The sequence below is a fragment of the Phocoena phocoena genome, chromosome X, assembly GCF_963924675.1.
Source record: "Phocoena phocoena chromosome X, mPhoPho1.1, whole genome shotgun sequence".
In the NCBI taxonomy this organism is placed as follows: domain Eukaryota; kingdom Metazoa; phylum Chordata; class Mammalia; order Artiodactyla; family Phocoenidae; genus Phocoena; species Phocoena phocoena.
In genome coordinates this window covers 84969336-84988275 of record NC_089240.1, presented here as the reverse complement: position 1 = coordinate 84988275, position 18940 = coordinate 84969336, and the positions used below count along the sequence as shown (strand labels likewise).

The 18940-nt window shown below is 38.5% G+C and overlaps 1 pseudogene; it reads left to right on the top strand.

Moving 5' to 3' along the window:
* The first annotated feature begins 114 nt into the window (after positions 1 to 114).
* Positions 115 to 14549, top strand: LOC136142188 (tRNA wybutosine-synthesizing protein 2 homolog; annotated as a pseudogene).
* The last annotated feature ends 4391 nt before the right edge of the window (positions 14550 to 18940 follow it).

Genomic DNA, 18940 nt, shown 5'->3' with positions numbered 1-18940 from the left:
TGCGCCAGAGCACACTTCCGTACGGCGCGTGAGCCCAGCGCCGAACACGCTTCCGTACGGCGCGTGAGCCGGAAACTCCTGGGCCAGAGGGACGCAGGTCCCTCCCCCGGCGTTATGCCGTCAGCAGCCGGCACGCGTTACGTCCACGAGAGTGCTACTACCCCAGCTTCCCCGGCCCTGGGATCCCGCCTGAGAATAACTTGGTTCTGAGCTGGAGCTTGGCTGATTTGAAGGCTTTTAGTATGTAGAATTCCTTATTACTCATTTTTTTCTTAGGCTAACGCAAGTAATTGTCGACCACAATAATGAGGCGGCGGCGGCTTTACCATGGAAACAGGGAAGTCCTATGGTAAACAACCGTGGAATTTTCATTTTAGTTCCGCCCCGTTACGGGAGGGAAACGACTTGGCCACGCCCCAGCGGCGTGCGTTTTATTCTTTTGTAAAAGCTGTGAACCTTCAGGGGACATGAGGAAAGACAGTCGCGGCAGCCTAGAGAATGAGGGGCGCTCAACGTCAAGGCGCCCACATAGCTGAGGAGATGGGGAGGTAAACGCAGAAGAGACCCTTACTTGCTCTCGTGCAGCCTCTGGGCTCCAAGTGTTTCGTGGTGGTGAGGGGGCGGGGCGGCGGAGGACGTTGGCAGGCAGGGTATCTGAAAACTTCGGAACGGAAAATATCTTTGACTGGTTGTACGCCGGAAGCAGCTAAGATGATTTTAACTCGGGTTGCTTTGGCTCCAGAGGCTGCATGTTTAAGTGCTGTATCTACTGCCTACCAGTATAACTCAGAATTTTTAATGGCGTAAGTTTTAATTTTTAAACCGTTTTTGGAAAAGAACTTAGAGCATAGGGCCTGGTGATGGTGGATCACTGTCTCATAATAATGAACCACCAAAGAATAGGTTGAGGCGCTTAGCCAGGGCTTGTTCTGCCATCAGCCATTTGTGGAGAATGGATTGTTGGTTCTATCACTTCATCAACCACCCCTACTGGTTATAAAAGAAGACATGTGTACAAGGGGTATTTCCTAAGCTTTTGGTTTTTTATATTTGTGTTTCAGTTATAGACCATGTGCCTGTGACCCCATGCCTCATTGCTGTTGTCCATGAGGGTCTTTTCCCTTCATTGCTACGCTCCCAGAGTGACACATTTCTTTTGCCTCCAGGTTGTAGCAAAATGAAGACAGAAGGTGTTGTCTGATGCTGTTGTAGGTATTATGACTGAACCTCAGTTAACACAAGGAAATAGGTGCTGTATGAAGAGGTAGGGGAAAAACTAGGAAAGATGCATTTCTACACAAATGGGACTAAGTGTTATTTGGGGGCTTTGAGCAGAAGAGAAAGGGTATGTAGTAGAGAATCAAAGAATTTGGGAAACCACAGGCAAGATTTGTGGGGCATTGGCAGAAAGTTTTGTGGTAAAGTCCTGAGTTCTTATCCAATTTTGTTAATGGCACTAAGAATATTGGATAAGGTACCAGTGAAGCAAACAAAGACATTCAATATTGTGAGGGCACAGAGACTTGGGTTATTTATCCTGGCCATGAAAGGTCATACTTCCAAGGCTGGAGTAAGTGTTGCTTATGTTTGGTCCACATTTAAATTTCCTCAGACAGTCATGGAATGAAATCTCCCTTTGGAAGGCAGAAACCTATGGATAGACAACATTTCACAAAAAAGATTCCAAATAGAACTGTAGCATTACCCAAGTTAGGAGGAATCCTCAGTGGTGCCTGCAAGACATAAGGTAACTTGGGGCCCTCAGAAAGCACATGAATGTTGACACCGATCCTGGTCAGTATCTGGCTATAGGTACCAATTGGCTAGCTTTCCAGAAAGAAATATCATTCCTAGGTTTTGCACTACTGCATTATTAACAGTGGTTCTGCACCAATATTTATACTTTCTGAGAATGTTTGAGGGTTCAGGTTTGAGGCTACTCTACAGATAATTGTCTAACCCATCAAAGCTGGTTATTCTGGTCTTTCAGCTTTAGCATTTTCATTTATATTTCTTATGTAACTACTTCTCAGTTCATGCTCAGTGAATATATTTCCTGTATTCCTTTCCCAGAATCCTGTTCCTTCAAAGGAGGTTCAGGATTGTTCACCTGCTCAAAGTCTGCCTCATTAAATGTGTTGCTTGGTAGCAGGCCAGGGAGTTGGGTGGTCAGTTGAATTGGAGGATTTCCTTTGTTCTTGGCAGTGGCATGCTGACCTCTTGTTGCTGAATGAGGACTGTTTCCAAACCAAGCATTGGGAAAAACAGTAAGAGGGGAAGAAGTCTTTTGAGTTTTTTCTCTAGGAACCACCAGGCTTGTCTGAAACTTTTGTCTGTTTGGGGGCTTGTTCTGTTTCAGAACCAGAACTCTGGGAGACCATTGCCTTGGCACATGGAATTCAGGGCCTAGCAAGATGAAGGTGGATATCACTGGATAGCACTTAAACTCCAACAGTATGCTGCTAGGTGAGCATGGCTCGGTTGAGCATGTGGATAATGGCATCAGGCTGGGGTAAACAGGGTAGTGATTAAAAAGAGCTAATATTTGTGAAGGGCCATATAGATTACAAAGCTTTTTTACATAGATCTCACTTGATTCTCACAAAACCTGGGAGATGGTTTTAGTATGCTATCTTTTTGTGGTAAAATATACATAACAAAATTTACAGTTTTAACCTTTTTTTTTTTTTTTTTTGCGGTACATGGGCCTCTCACTGTTGTGGCCTCTCCTGTTGCGGAGCACAGGCTCCGGACGCACAGGCCCAGTGGCCATGGCTCACGGGCCCAGCCACTCTGCGGCACATGGGATCTTCCCGGACTGAGGCACGAACCCGTGTCTCCTGCATTGGCAGGCGGACTCTCAACCACTGTGCCACCAGGGAAGCCCAGTTTTAACCATTTTTAAGTGCATAGTTCGGTGGCATTAAGAATATTCACATTGTGCAACTATCATCATTCTCCATCTCCAGAACTTTCGTATTTTCACAAACTGAAACTCCATACCCATCAAACACTAATTCCCCATTCTCTCCTCCCCCCAGCCCCTGGCAACCACCATTCTACTTTGTCTCTATGAATTTGACTACACTACATACCTCATATAAGTGGAATCGTAACACTGTTTTTCTTTTTGTGATTTATTTCAGTTAGCATAATGTCTTCAAGGTTCATTTATGTTGTAGCATGTATTAGAATTTCCTTCCTTTTTAAGGCTGAATAATATTCCATTGTGTGTATATACCACATTTTGTTTATCCATTCATGCATTGATGAATACTTGGATTGCTTCCACCTTTTGACTATTGTGAATAATGCTGCTATGAACATGGGTGTACAAATATCTGTTTGAGTCCCTGCTTTTAATTCTTTTGGATATATACTCAGAAGTGGAATTGCTAGATCTTGTGGTAATTCTATGTTTAATTTTTTGAGAAACCATCACACTGTTTTCCACAGTGGCTGCACCATTTTACATTCCCACCAGGAATGCACAGGGGTTCCCATTTCATCCTCACCAACATTTGTTATTTTCTGGTTTGTTTGTTTTTTTGATAATAGCCACCCTAAAAAGTATGAAGTGGTATTACATTGTGGTTTTGATTTGCATTTCTGTACTATATTGGAAAAACCTACTGTTCTCCTCTCCTGTGTGTCTCCTTTACTTTCACATAGAACACTTTACTTTTGACACTTCTGGTCACCAAATGTGTGGTGGGGGATTTTCCTCACAACAAGCAATTCTCTGCGACACCAGCTGGGTGTCGTACAGTTTAACTCAATTCTGACACTATCTACCTGGAGATAGCATCAGATTCACAGGTTAAGGGCTCAGTCCCACAAGACTGCTTTCCACCCCCACTTATGCCAGTCACAAGCCCAGGTTATCACCTGTGTTTTTGACCAATTGGCTATAAATCAGAGGTTCCAGCGACTTCCTCCTTGGGTTCAGTTAATTTGCTAGAGTGGCTCATAGAACTCGGGAGAACAGTTACTTTTATCAGTTTACTAAAGGATATGACAAAGGATACAGTTGAACAGCCATTTGAAGAGATATATAGGGTGAGTTCTTCAAGGGTCCCAAGTGCAGGAGCTTCTGTCTCTGAGGAGTTGGGGGTGCATCATTCTCCTGGTATGTGGATGTGTTCATCCACCTGGAAGCTCTTTGAACCCCCTACTTTGGGGATTTTTATGAAGGCTTTGTCACATAGGCATGATCAATTATTACTCCATTTCCAGCTTCTCTCCCCTCTCTGGAGGAGGGGGAGGGGGCAGAGCCAAAAATTCCAAGCTTCTGATCATGGCTTGGTTATTCTGGTGACCAGCCCCCATCCAGGAGCTCACCCATAGTTGCCTCATTAGAACAAAAAATGCTGCTAGTGCTCTTATCATTTAGGAATTTATGAGGCTTTTAGGAGTCCTGTGTAAGGGATGGGGTCAAAGACCAAATATTAGAACAAGAGATGCTCCTAGTGCTCTTAGGAAAAGGTTTTAGGAGTCTGTGCCAGGAACCGGGGACATAACCAAATATATATATTTTCTGTTATCTAACACCTAAGGATTAATGAGGTTGAATGTCTTTTCATGTGCTTATTGGCCATTTGTAGATCTTCTTTGGAGAAATATCTATTTAAGTCCTTTTCCCATTTTTTAATCTGGTTGTTTGGTTTTTTTTGTTGTGGTTGAGTTGTAGGAGTCTTTAAAAATATATTCTGGATCCTAATCCCATATCTGATATATGATTTCCAAATATTTTTCCCATTCTGTGGGTTTTCTTTTTACTGTGTTGGTAGTGTCCTTTGGATACACAAAAGTTTTAAATTTTGATGGAGTTCAACTTATCTATTTTTTTATTTGTTACCTGTGCATTTGGTATCATTTCCAAGAAATCTTTGCCAAAACCAGTATCATAAAACTTTTCTCCTATGTTTTCTTCTGAGAGTTTTATAGGTTTAGCTCTTACATTTAGATCTTTGGTCCAGTTTGAGTTAATTTTTGTATATGGTTTAAGGTAAAGGTCCAACTTTATCCTTTAGCATGTGGATATCCAATATTCCCAGCGCCATTTGTTCAAAAGACTGCCCTTTCCCCATTGAATGGTCTTGACACCCTTGTTGAAAATCATTTGACCATTGACCATATATGTGAGCGTTTATTTCTGGACTCCCTATTCTATTCCATTGATCTATATGTCTGTCTTATGCCAGTGCCACACTGTTTTGATTATCGTACAATAGATTTGTAGTAAGTTTTGAAATCAGGAAGTGTGAGACCTCCAACTTTGTTCTTTTTCAAGATTGTTTTAACTTCAAAATCCCTTGGGGTTCCATGACTTCTAGGATAGATTTTTAAAAAAATTTATTCCAAAATGTCATTGGGATTTTAATAGGGATTGCTTTGAATTTGTAGATTGCTTTTGGTGGTATTGACATCATAACAATATTGCATCTTCCAACTCATGAACATGGATGTCTTTCTATTTATTTGTGTGTTCCTTAATTTCTTTCAGTAACCTTTTGTAATTTTCAGCATAAAAGTCACCTTCTTGGTTAAGTTTAATCCTGAGTATTTTATTGTTTTATATATATATATATATTTCACATATAACATTATATTATTTTCAGGTGTACAACATAGTGATTCAATATTTGTATATATTGCAAAATGATCACCACAGTAAGTCTAGTTAACAGTCATCACCACACATAATTACAACTTTCTTGTCTTGTGATGAGAACTTTTAATATCTACTCTCTTAGCAACTTTCAGGTACACAATGCAGTATTACTAACTATATTCACCATGCTTTACATTACATCCCAGGTCATATTTATTTTATAACTGGAAGTTTGTATCTTTTGACCACCTTCACCCTCCGGCAACCACCAGTCTGTTCTAACTATGAGATGTTTTTTTTTTTTTTTGGATTCCACATGTAAGAGAGCTCATATGGTATTTCTCTGACTTATGTCACGTAGCATAGTGCCCTCAAGGTCCATCCGTGTTGTCACAAATGGCAAGATTTACTTCTTTTTAATGGCTGAATAATGTTCCATTGTATATGTATACTACATTTTCTTTATCCATTCATCCATCCATGGACACTTAGGTTGCTTCCATATCTTGGCTATTGTAAATAATGCTGCAATGAATATTGGGGTGCATATATTTTTTCAAGTTAGTGTTTTTGTTTCCTTCAGATAAATACCCAAAAGTGGAATTGCTAGATCATGTAGTAGTTCTATTTTTAATTTTTTGAGGAAACTCCATACTGGCTTTCCATAGTGGAAAAGCCGCTTTCCATAGTGGGTGTACCAATTTACATTTCCATCAACAGTGCACAACAGTTCCCTTTTCTACACACCCTCACCAACACTTGTTATGTCTTGTCTTTTTGATAATAGCCATTCCGACAGATGTGAGGTGATATCTCATTGTGGTTTTTGATTTGCATTTCCCAGAAGACTAGTTGTGTTGAGCACCTTTTCATGTATGTTGACCACGTGTATGTCTTCTTTGGAAAAAAGTCCGTTCAGATCCTCTGCCCATTTTTTTAATCGGATTGTTTGCTTTTTTCCCTTTTGAGTGTTATGAGTTCTTTATATATTTTGGATATTAACCCCTTATCAGATACATGATCTGCAAATGTTTTCTCCCATGTGGTAGGTTACCTTTTCATTTTGTTGATGATTTCCTTTGCTGTACAGAAGCTTTTTGGTTTGATGTAGTCCCACTTGTTTATTTTTGGTTTTGTTCCTTTACTTACTCTTTTTGATGCTATTATAAATGGAATTGTTTTCTTAATTTCTTATACAGATTGTTCATTCTTAGTGTATAGAAATGCATCTGGCTTTTGTATGTTATTTTTTATACCTTAAATATATGTTTTTTAATTAAAAATGTGTAAAAACATTACTACAGAAACATTACCTAAGTTCAGAAATGAACTGAGTTATTATTTGTAAGTGGGCCCTTCAATATGATTTTAATATTTGGGAAAATATAAATATATTTTAGTAATTCTGATGAAATTTAGAATTCCATTATTTTGGGGTTTTTTGTTTTTTTTTAAATTTTTATTGGGTATAATTGATTTACAATGTTGTGTTAGTTTCAGGTGTACAGCAAAGTGAATCTGTTATACAAATACATATATCCACGCTTTTTTAGATTCTTTTCCCATATAGACCATTACAGAGTGTTGAGTAGAGATCCCTGTGCTGTACAGTAGATGCTCATTAGTTACCTTTTATATATATATATACATACACACACACACACATATATATATATATATATATATATATAGTGTGTATGTGTCAATCCCAATCTTCCAATTTATCTCTTCTCCCCCCCACCCCCCAGTAACCATAAGTTTATTTTCTACATCTGTAACTCTGTTTTGGTTTTGTATATAAGTTCATTTGTAGGCTTTTTAAATTTTAATTAATTTATTTTTTTAACATTTTTATTGGAGTATAATTGTGTAGGCTTTTTTTAGATTCCACGTATAAGCGATATCATATGATATTTGTCTCTCTCTGTCTGAGTTACTTCACTCAGTATGGGAATCTCTAGGTCCATCCATGTTGCTGCAAGTGGCATTATTTTGTTCATTTTTATGGCTGAGTAATATTTCACTGTATATATATATACCATATCTTCTTTACCCATTCCTCTTTTGATGGACATTTAGGTTGCTTCCATGTCCTGACTATTGTGAGTAGTGCTGCAGTGAATATTGCGGTGCAAGTAACTTTTCAAATTATGGTTTTCTCTGGATATATGCCCAGGAGTGGGATTGCTGGATCAAATGATAGCTCTGTTTTTAGTTTCTTAAGGAACCTATACTGTTGTCCATAGTGGATGTACCAGTTTGCATTCCCACCAACAGTGTAGGAGGGTTCCCTTTTCTCCACACCCTCTTCAGCATTTATTGTTTGTAGGTTTTTTGATGATGGCCATTTTGACCGGTGTGAAGTAATACCTCATTGTAGCTTTGATTTGCATTTCTCTAATAATTAGTGATGTTGAGCATCTTTTCATGTGCTTTTTAACCATCTGTATGTCTTCTTTGGGGAAATGTCTGTTTAGATCCTCTGCCCATTTTTTGATTGGATTGTTTGTTTTTTTGATATTGAGCTTCATGAGTTGTTTGTATATTTTGGAGACTAAAACCTTGTCGGTTGCTTCGTTTGCAAACATTTTCTCCCATTCTGAGGGTTTTCTTTTTGTTTTGTTTATGGTTTCATTTGTGTGCAAAAACTTTTAAGTTTAATTAGGTCCCATTTGTTTACTTTTGTTATTTTGCAGCAAACTCTGCAAGTTTGCTGAGTTCATTTATTAGTTCTAATGAGTTTTTTCAGGGGGAGGAATATTTAGGCTGTTCTCCATGTGAGATCATGTCATCTGCAAACAGGTAATTTTAGTTCTTCCTTTCCAATTTGGATGCCTTTTATTTAATTTTCTTGCCTAATTTCTATGGCTAAAACTTCCTTTTCGATGTTGAATATTATTCATCTGAGAGTGTCTTAATTTCTTTCTCATTTCTGAAGGACAGTTTTGCCAGATACAGAATTCTCAATTGACATTTATTCTTTCAGCCCTATAAATATATTATCTCACTTCTTTTGGTCTCTGAGGTTTCCACTGAGAAATTTGCTGATCATCTCATTGAGGATCCCTTGCACATAAGAGTAGCTTTTTCATGGTCCTTTCAAAATTCTCACTATAGCTGTTGACAGTTTGATTATAATGTATCTTGGCGTAGGCCTCTTTCAGTTTATCTTACTTAGAGTTCATTGAGATTCTTGGACTTGTGAATCCATGTTTTTCCTCAAATTTGAGAAGTTTTCAGCCATTATTTCTTCAAATAACCTCTCTGCTCTTCTTTTCTTTCTTTCAGCCTCTGGGACTCTCATAATGCATATGTTGCTTGATTATGTCCCATTAGTCTTTTAATCTCTGTCCACTTCATTCTTTTTTGCTCCTCAGACTTGATAATTTCAAATGATAACTTCAGCTTCACTGATTGTTTCTTCTTGTTTCAGTCTATTGTTGAACCCCTCTAGTGAATATTTTAGTTGTTACTATATTTTCAGCTCTAGAATTTCTTTTTTGTTCCTTTTTATAATTTTTGTTTCTTTTTTGGTATTCTCATTTAAAAAATATATTCCTTTCCTCATTCCTTTGGTTCTTTGTGTTTTCCTTTAGTTCTCTGAACATATTTAAGATAATTGTTTTAGTCTTTGTTTGGTACTTCTAGTGCCTGTGCTTTTTCAGGGACAATTTCTGCCACTTTATTTTCTTCCTTTGAATGTGGCATATTTTCCTATTTCTTTGTATGCTTTGTGGTTTTTTAAATTGAAAATTGGGTATTTGAAAAAAACAGCCTTGCAGGTAGGCTGTGTGCTGGCGAAGACATTTACTAATTAGCAAGGCTTGCTCTGGGCCTTGGGATCAGCCTCATGTCAAGGCTTAAAGTCTTCTTGGACCTTTTCTAGGCGTACATCTTGCCTAGGCCACTGTGTGTGCTTTTTCAATTCCCTAAAATACACATCTGTTTTTAAGTGTCTTACTTTCCAAAAGACTCTCACCACTGCTTCTTCTGGGGGCCATTGATGTTCTGTTGTGCTCCTCTACCTCTAATCTCTTGCCCCGGATGTTGCAAGACTATAGTCCCTCTGCAGCTTTCTTGAGCGGTGTCCACTATTTCCTGTCTTTTCCTAGCCTGAGATCCGAGCTATACCGCTTTTCTCTTTCTGAACTCTAAGAGACCAGTACCTTAGGCAGCCCCTAGACAGATTAGAACATTGCAAAAAAGGTCCGCCTTCCTCTTGTTTCCAGTTAGAGGGAGGGAATTGACAGCCAGGCCACTGCATCTCCCAGACTGTGCTTCCCTGCACTACAGGGGAAGGAGAGGTGGGGTACAAGTAAGTAAAAATACCACGAAATTTCCTTCCATTTCCTGTGTGGCTTTTTCTTGATTAAGCTTTCGCTTGGTTGCTATAGACTGTTTTCCAGATCTCCTGTAAAGTTATTTTTTGCTAATTTCTAGTTGGTTTTTTAAAAATGTTAATGTGGGTGGGGGTAGGAGAGCCTGGCGTTTCCTAGTTTACCAACTTACAGATATCACTGAAATAAACAGTATTCTATCTGTTTTATAAGCAGAGATACCAGTGTTTAGATAGTGACTTATACAAGGTTCACAATTAATGAGGACAAAAGCTGGGCTTTGATTCTATTTCTTTTTCCAGGTTTTGTGATTTTTTAAAAAATAAACTTTGAGTCTGTCATGCAGAGTGAAGTAAGTCAGAAAGAGAAAGACAAATACCGTATGCTAACACATATATATGTAATCTAAGGAAAAAAATGTCATGAAGAACCTAGGGGTAAGACAGGAATAAAGACACAGACCTACTAGAGAATGGGCTTGAGGATATGGGGAGGGGGAAGGGTAAGCTGTAACAAAGTGAGAGAGTGGCATGGACATATATACACTACCAAACGTAAAATAGCTAACTAGTGGAAAGCAGCCGTGTAGCACAGGGAGATCAGCTCAGTGCTTTGTGGCCACCTAGAGGGGTGGGATAGGGAGGGTGGGAGGGAGGGAGATGCAAGAGGGAAGAGATACGGGAACATATGTATAACTGATTCACTTTGTTATAAAGCAGAAACTAACACACTGTTGTAAAGCAATTATACTCCAATAAAGATGTAAAGAAATAAATAAATAAACTTTGTATTTTAGGATAGTTTTAGATTTACCAGAAAGTTCCAAAAATAGTACAGAGAGTTCCCATATCCACCCACTCCCTGCCCTGCACACAGTTACCCCTTTTATCAACGTGTTACATTAGTATGGTACATTTGCTACAATCAGTGAACCCATACTGATGAACTAAAGTCCATACTGTTTTTCGGATCTCCTTAGTTTTTACTTAATGTATTTTTCTGTTCTAGGATCCAGTCCAGGACACTACGTTAGATTGTTCTCATGTCTCCTTTGGTTCCTGTTGATTGTGGCAGTTTCTCAGAATTTCTTTGTTTTGATGACCTTGACAGTATTGAGGAGTACTATTCAGGTATTTTGTAGACTGTGCCTCAATTGGGATTTGTCTGATTTTTTTCCTCATGATGAGAATGGGGTTATGGATGTTTGGGAGAAAGACCACAAAGGTAAAATACCATTCTCATATATCAAGGCTTTGATGAGCTGACCAGCCTTTACCAGCTTTTTCCTCCATATAGTTATTTTCCCCACTTTCTATACTCTATTCTTCGGAAATTAGTCACTAAGTCCAGCCCACTTGCAAGAAGGGTTGGGGAAGATTAAGCTCCACTTCCTGGAGGGTGAGAATCTACATAAATTATTTAGCATTCCTCTATAAGGAAGAATTATTTATTTTGTTTCTCAAATTGTTCCAGCTTTGTTCATTAGAAACTCTTTCACATTGGACCCTATATCCCTTTGGCATGTCCCCATTGTTTTGTTCTTTGAGCACTTCCTTATTTCTGGCACTACAGGTTGCTCATTTTGTATATTCCCTGCCACAGCCATGGGAGAACCAACCATTTCTCCAAGGAGACCTGGTTCCTTTTATTAAATCAGAATGTCTTCCAGAATATGAAAGATCTAGATGACTGTAATAGAACCAGTGGAAACCCATTTGTAGGGGTATGTGTGTGTAGGAGGTGGTTAACAGGAGCAAAAGAAAAAGGGAAATCTGGAAGGGTCATAATCCAATTCTCTTGAATGATAGTTTACTATCCATTTGGAGGCAATTTAAGAGCACAAACTAAGAGATACCTTGGGTTCAGATGCCAGCTCTGTCACTTTCTAGCTGTGTGTCTGTGAACCTCAGTTTCCTCATCTGTAATGTGGATATAATAACCTCATGAGGTTGTTGGGATGATGATGAAGTGATTTATTTATTTATGTATTTATGTACTTACCACACTCTGCGGCATGTGGGATTTTAGTTCCCCGACCAGGGATCGAACCTGCGCCCCCTGCAGTGGAAGCACAGAATCTTAACCACTGGACCGCCAGGGAAGTCCTGATGATTAAGTGATTTAGAACACAAGCTTTTGCACAGTGCCTTGCACATGGTAAGCATTCACATCTTAGCTATTATTCTTAGTTTCAGTTCTTGTCTGAACTAGCTACTGTAATGTCACGAACAACTGTGAGCTCTCACTTTTTAAATTTGATGCCTTTGTTATTCAGCTTCCTTCTTGTTATATTTCTTTCCCTAGGAATGATTTTCGTGGGACCCAGTGCATCTTCTCATTTGAGGTATCACCGAGAAGCTGTGAGTGATGTCATTGCCCTGTACTGGAGAAGCACTGGTGTGGGGGCGTCTCTATGCAGGTGATGATTCTAGGGACCATGGGCTTGAAGTAGCAGCCTATTCCCCAGACCCCTATTCAGGTCCAGTCCACTCTTGAAACTCTTGAATCAGTGTTTTTCTTCAAGGCCATGAGAAAATTGTGTTGTTCAAATATGGTATATTCGTATTAAAGTGCAGTGAACTCCAAATCTGTTTTTATTAATAGAATAAAAATTCTTTATCACCTTCCCAGCAAATTTAATGTCCCCTTGTCAGGTTAGCTCTTTAAAATGTAAGAAGAACTTGTCTTCCTTTTGATCATGTGATTCTCCTCCTAAAGGCTCTTCCTGTTTCACTGTGGATGAAGTCTAAAGTCCTCCTCCTGAATGTCAGCACCCCCTATTAGATTGCCACATTTTTTATACCCATGAACCTTCTCCCATGACTCCCATGCCTGACATGTTTTCTCATAATTTCCTTCACTAGACTGTCATTCAAATAACTTTTTAAACTCTGCCCAGAGTAATGTAAAGAGTGCTAATACCTCCCTATCTACTGTCTTTTGAACACTGCTGTTCAGTTATTACCTAGAGTGCACTGGCCTTTGGTATGTATATGGTATAAATACTCAAAATATTCAACATTTGGTTGTGTTTCTATGTATCTTCTAAATATTTGTATTAATGTTGTCTTCTCCCTAAAGAACATGTATGTAAATACCCCAGTCAATATAGTACTAAGTATCTGCTTATTGATAATGAGGAGGAAGATAAAGATAGGTCTAGAGTATAGTCATTGACAAATTTGAATAAGGGGACTTCTTACATCTGAGGTAGTCAGTGTCTCTGCCTACTTAAGTCCCTTGGCTGTGATTATAGGAAATTAACTCCCAACTCAGTCCACAGCTGGGTGTTCCTTCAAGAAGATTGCTATTTCTGAGTCTTAGAGCTTGGAACCTATATTTATGGTTGGCCACTTGGGACCCATAATCTCAACCAGTGTCTAATCTTCCTGTAGGGATTGACTATTTTACATTACCATTCCTAGTTTATGCTGATGCTGCCTTCATCCATGCCTGTGGTTGGAATCCTCATGCTGTACCTGCTCTGAGAAAAAAATCTAGAGATAAATGGAGTAGCAGATCTGTGCCAAATATACTTTGAAGATAACGGGAAGGTGAGTGCAGGGGAAATATATCTTTTGAGTGACTTTCCACATATACAACCAGGCAGTGACTTTCAGAAAATATCCAAAGTAAGACCAGCTGTGTTGTTTACCTTCATCATCTCACCATACAAAGTACTGTTCTTATATTGAATGATTTCACTCATAGAATTTGAGTGATACATGTAGATAGTTAGTTGCATGTAATTGGGTAAAGGAGAATATTGGTAAGCAGCCAAGGTCTGGAACTAGTACAGAAAGATAATAAAATGGTTGAAGTAAAACTATGGGACTTGAGATTTTTAATGCTGTTTAAAAGATGTGGATTGCCTGCTCTAAAAGAAATTAGAGAGGAAAATGATGGGAGAAATGTTAAGTTGGAGTGAAAGCTCATGAAAAATGAGTCTTCCTTATTTCCTACAAAATAAAGTGGAGAAGCATTTGTTTCTTTGTTTTTCTTCTTTTCAAAATACACAAGTGGAAAAGAGAATTCGGAAAATCGTCATAGTCATTTTCCCTTTTGCTGTGCTATGGCTATGTCCTATTTGAAAGTACTGCTGTTGTTCCTCATTTCATTTTCTTTACACCTCTTGTAGCTGAAACTGTTTCACATTGCTGACAGGGTAGTTCTTGGGCTGGTCCTTAGCTCTGAAGAAGGCTGGTTCATTGCCTGCCAAATGTTACACCAGGACACTGGAGGCATTTTGCATGTCCACCGAAATGTGGAACCTTGCCTGCAGAAGAATCTAGCTTCCTGGAAGCAGGGACATAGAAGAGAAGCAGCACTGTTAGTATCCTCAGCAAATTATCAATGACAAGTGGAAATATAAAGCTACTAGGGTGTCTGTGAGGGAAATGCTGGTGGTAGTCACCGAACTACAGTGGCAAAGGTGGGCTCAACCTGTAGAAACTCACATTGCCATTCTCTACCAACAAGAGCACAGTAAACTGTGTAAGACACAGATCTTGCATATTCAGCTAGTAAAATCCTGTGGTGCCCATGTGGATCACAGAGTTCTGGATATGAACCGCCACCCCTGTCCTCTAATTGACTAGAGGAGGTGAATCCAGGGGCACAAGGGTTCCATCTGTGAGTAAGTTTCCATAGTTGATTCCTTTAATTTATTAGTTCAACTCAAGTTGTAATCCCCTTGTCTCCTAGTGATATGTTTTAATTTTTTTAAGGAAAAACAGCTTTATTGAACTATAATTCACACTTAAAGTATACAATTCAGTGATTTTTTAGTATACTCACAGAGTTCTGGAACCATCACCACAGTCAATTTTAGAATATTTTTGTCACCTCAAAAGAAACCCTATAACCTTTAGCTCTAAGCACCCCAATCCCCTATTCCCTCTAGCCCTGGGCAACCACTAATGTATATTTTGTCTCTGTTTGCCTATTCTGGACATTTCATATAAATAGAATATATGGTCCTTTGTGACTGGCTCCTTTTACTTAGCATAATGTTTTAAGGTTCGTTCATGTAGTAGCACATATTAGTACTTCATTCCATATGTATGTGAGAGAGAGTGTGTGTGTGTGTGCACATGCATGCACGCACATAACAGCTATATTGAGACATTATTCATATAACATACAATTCACACATTTAAAGTGAACAATGGTATTTAGTATAATCACAGAGGTATGCAAATATCAGTCATTTTAGATAAATTTAGAACACCTGTTTTCAGTTCTTTTGGGGAATGTACCTAGGAGTGGAATTGCTAGGTCATATGGTAATTCTGTGTTTAACTTTTTGAGAAAGTGCCAAGCTTTCCAGAGTGGCTGTACCATTTTATAATCCCACAAGCAATGTACAAAGTTTCCATTTCCTCCACATCCTTATCAACACTTGTTACTTTGTTTTTTTGCTTATGACCAGCCTAGTGGGTATGAAGTGGTATTTCCTTGTGGTTTAGTTCTGCATTTCTCTAATAATGCTGTTGAACATTTTTTCATTTGCTTGCTGGCCATTTGTATAACTTCTTTGGAAAATGTCTATTCAAGTCTTTTGTCCACTTTTTAATAGGGCTGTCAATATGTTGTTGAATTGTAAGAGCTCTTTATATATTCAAGATATTAGAACCTTATTAGATGCCTGATTTGCATATATTTCCTTCCATTCTTTGGGGTTTTTTTTAAGACTTAATTTTTTTTGTGTGTGTGGAGCAGTTTGTAGGTTCATAGAAAATTCAAGAGAAAGGTACAGAGATTTCCCATGTACCTCCTGCCTCTATACATACATAGCCTCCCCCATTTTTAACATACCCCACCAGAGTGGTACTTTTATTACAACTGATGAATCTGTATCAACACATCGTAATTACCCAAAGTTCATAGTTTATCTTAGTGTTCACTCTTGATGCTGTACATTCTGTGGGTTTGGGCAAATGTATAATGACTTATGTCAGTCATTGTAATATCATACAGAATATTTCCACTGCCTTAAAAAATCCTGTGTACTCAGTACCACCACTCACCCCACAACCCCTGGATACCACTGATCTTTTTTTTTACTGTTTCTACAGTTTTGCCTTTTCCAGAATGTTATATAGTTGGAATGATACAGTATGTAGCCTTTTCACTTTGTGTTCTTTGAGTAATAAGCATTTATAAGGTTCTTCTATGTCTTTTCATGGCTTGATAGCTCATTTCTTTTTAGCACTGAGTAATATTCCATTGTCTAGATATACCACAGTTTATCCATTTACCTACTGAAGGACATCTTGTTTGCTTTCAAAAGTTTTGGCAATTGTGAATAAAGCTACTATACATACTTGTGCGCACATTTTCATGTGGACATAAGTTTTCACTTCCTGTAGGTAAATATCAAGGAATGTGATTGCTGGATTGTATTGGAAGAATATGTTTAGTTTTGTAAGAAGCCACCAAGCTGTGTTTCAAAGTGGCTGTACGAGTTTATATTTCTACTAGCAATGAATGAGAGTTCTGCTCTTCAACATCTTTGCCACTATTTAGTGTTGTCAGTGTTCTGGATTTTGGGCATTTTAATAGGTGTATAGTGATATCTCCTTGTTATTTAATTTGCAATTCCCTGATGACATATGGTGTGGAGCTTCTTTTCATATGCTTATTTGCCATCTGTATATCTTCTTCAGTGAGGTGTCTGTTAAGGTGTAAGGCCCATTTTTTTTTTTTTTTTTGCGGTACGTGGGTCTCTCACTATTGTGGCCTCTCCCGTTGTGGAGCACAGGCTCTGGACGCGCAGGCTCAGCGGCCATGGCTCATGGGCCCAGCCGCTCTGCGGCATGTGGGATCTTCCCGGACCGGGGCATGAACCCGTGTCCCCTGCATCAGCAGGTGGACTCTTAACTACTGCACCACCAGGGAAGCCCAGGCCCATTTTTTAATCGAGGTACTTGTTCTCTTATTGTTTTTATTTTAATCCTTCATTCTTTAATACTTAGATAGAGCTCAGTTACAAAAGCATTGGCTCTTTGAACATGATTTTTTATTAAGGTATTGTTGATTTACAGTATATATAAGTTTCAGGTGTACAACATAGTGATTCACAACTTTTAAAGGTTATACTTCATTTATAGTTATTATAAAATATTGACTATATTCCCTGTGCTGTGCAATATATCCTTGTAGCTTATTTATTTTATACATAGTAGTTTGTAACTTTTAATCCCGTACCCCTATATTTCCCCTTCCCACTTCCCTCTCCCCACTGGTAACCACTAGTTTGTTCTCTATATCTGTGAGTCTGCTCCTTTTTTTTGTTATATTCACTAGTTTGTTTTATGTTTTAGATTCCACATATAAATGATATCATACAGTATTTGTCTTTGATTTATTTCACTTAGAATAATGTATTCCAAGTCCATCCATTTTGTTGTAATTGGCAAAATTTCATTCTTTTTTATAGCCAAGTTGTATTCCATGGTATATATATACCAAATCTTCATTTTCCATTCGTCTGTTGAAAGACATTTAGGTTGCTTTCACATCTTGGCTATTGTAAATAATGCTGCTATGAATATTGTGGTGCATGTATCTTTTCGAATTAATGTTTTTGTTTTTGTTGGATATATGCCCAGGAGTGGAATTGCTGGATCATATGGTAGTTCTATTTTTAGTTTTTTGAGGAACCTCCCTACTGTTTTCCACAGTGGCTGCATCAGTATACATTCTCACCAACAGTATACCAAAGGGGTTCCCTTTTCTCCACATCTTCTTCAACATTTCTTATTTGTGGGTTTTTTTTTTATGATAGCCACTTGACAGGCATGAGGTGATATCTAATGGTTTTGATTTGCCTTTCTCTGATGATTAACAATGTTGAGCATCTTTACATGTGCCTGTTGGCCATCTATATGTCTTCTTTGGAAAAATGTCTATTCAGGTGTTCTGCCCACTTTTTTTTTTTTCTTTTGCGGTACGCGGGCCTCTCACTGTTGTGGCCTCTCCCATTGCGGAGCACAGGCTCTGGACGCACAGGCTCAGCAGCCATGGCTCACGGGCCCAGCCACTCCGCAGCATGTGGGATCTTCCCAGACCGGGGCATGAACCCGTGTCCCCTGCATCGGCAGGCGGACTTTCAACCACTGCGCCACCAGGGAAGCCCTTTGCCCACTTTTTAATTGAGTTGTTTGTTTTTTTGATGTTGAATTGTATGAGCTGTTCATACATTTTGGATATTAATCCCTTATCGGTCATATCATTTGCAAATATTTTGTCTAATTCAGTAGGTTGTCTTTTTGTTTTGCTGATGGTTTCCTTTGCTGTGAAAAAGCTTTTAAATTTAATTAGGTCCCATTTATTTATTTTTGCTTTTGTTTCCTTTACCTTAAGAGGTAGATCCAAAAAAATATTGCTGCAGTTTATGTCACAGTGTTCTGCCTATGTTTTCTTTTAGGAGTTTTATGGTTTCTGGTCTTACATTTAGGTCTTTAATCTATTTTGAGTTTATTTTTGTATATGGTGTAAGAAAATATTCTAGTTTCCTTCTTTTACGTGTAGCTGTCCAGTTTTCCCAACACTACTTTCCCAACACTACTTTTCTCCATTGTATATTCTTGCCTCCTTTGTCGTAGATTAGTTGACTATAAATGTGTGGGTTTATTTCTGGACTTTCTATCCTGTTCCATTGATCTATTATGTCTGTTTTTGTGACAGTACCATGCTGTTTTGATATCTTTATCTTTGTACTATAGTCTGAAGCCAGAGAGCATGGTACCTCCAGCTCTGTTTTTGTTTCTCAAGGTTGTTTTGGCTATTCGAGGTCTTTTGTGTATCCATACACATTTTAGAATTATTTGTTCTAGTTCTGTGAAAAATGCCATTGGTATTTTGATAAGGATTGCATTGAATCTGTAGATTGCCTTGGGTAGTATGGTCATTTTAACAATATTGATTCTTCAGATCCATGAACACGGTGTAGCTTTTCATCTGTTTGTGTTGTTTTCAGTTTCTT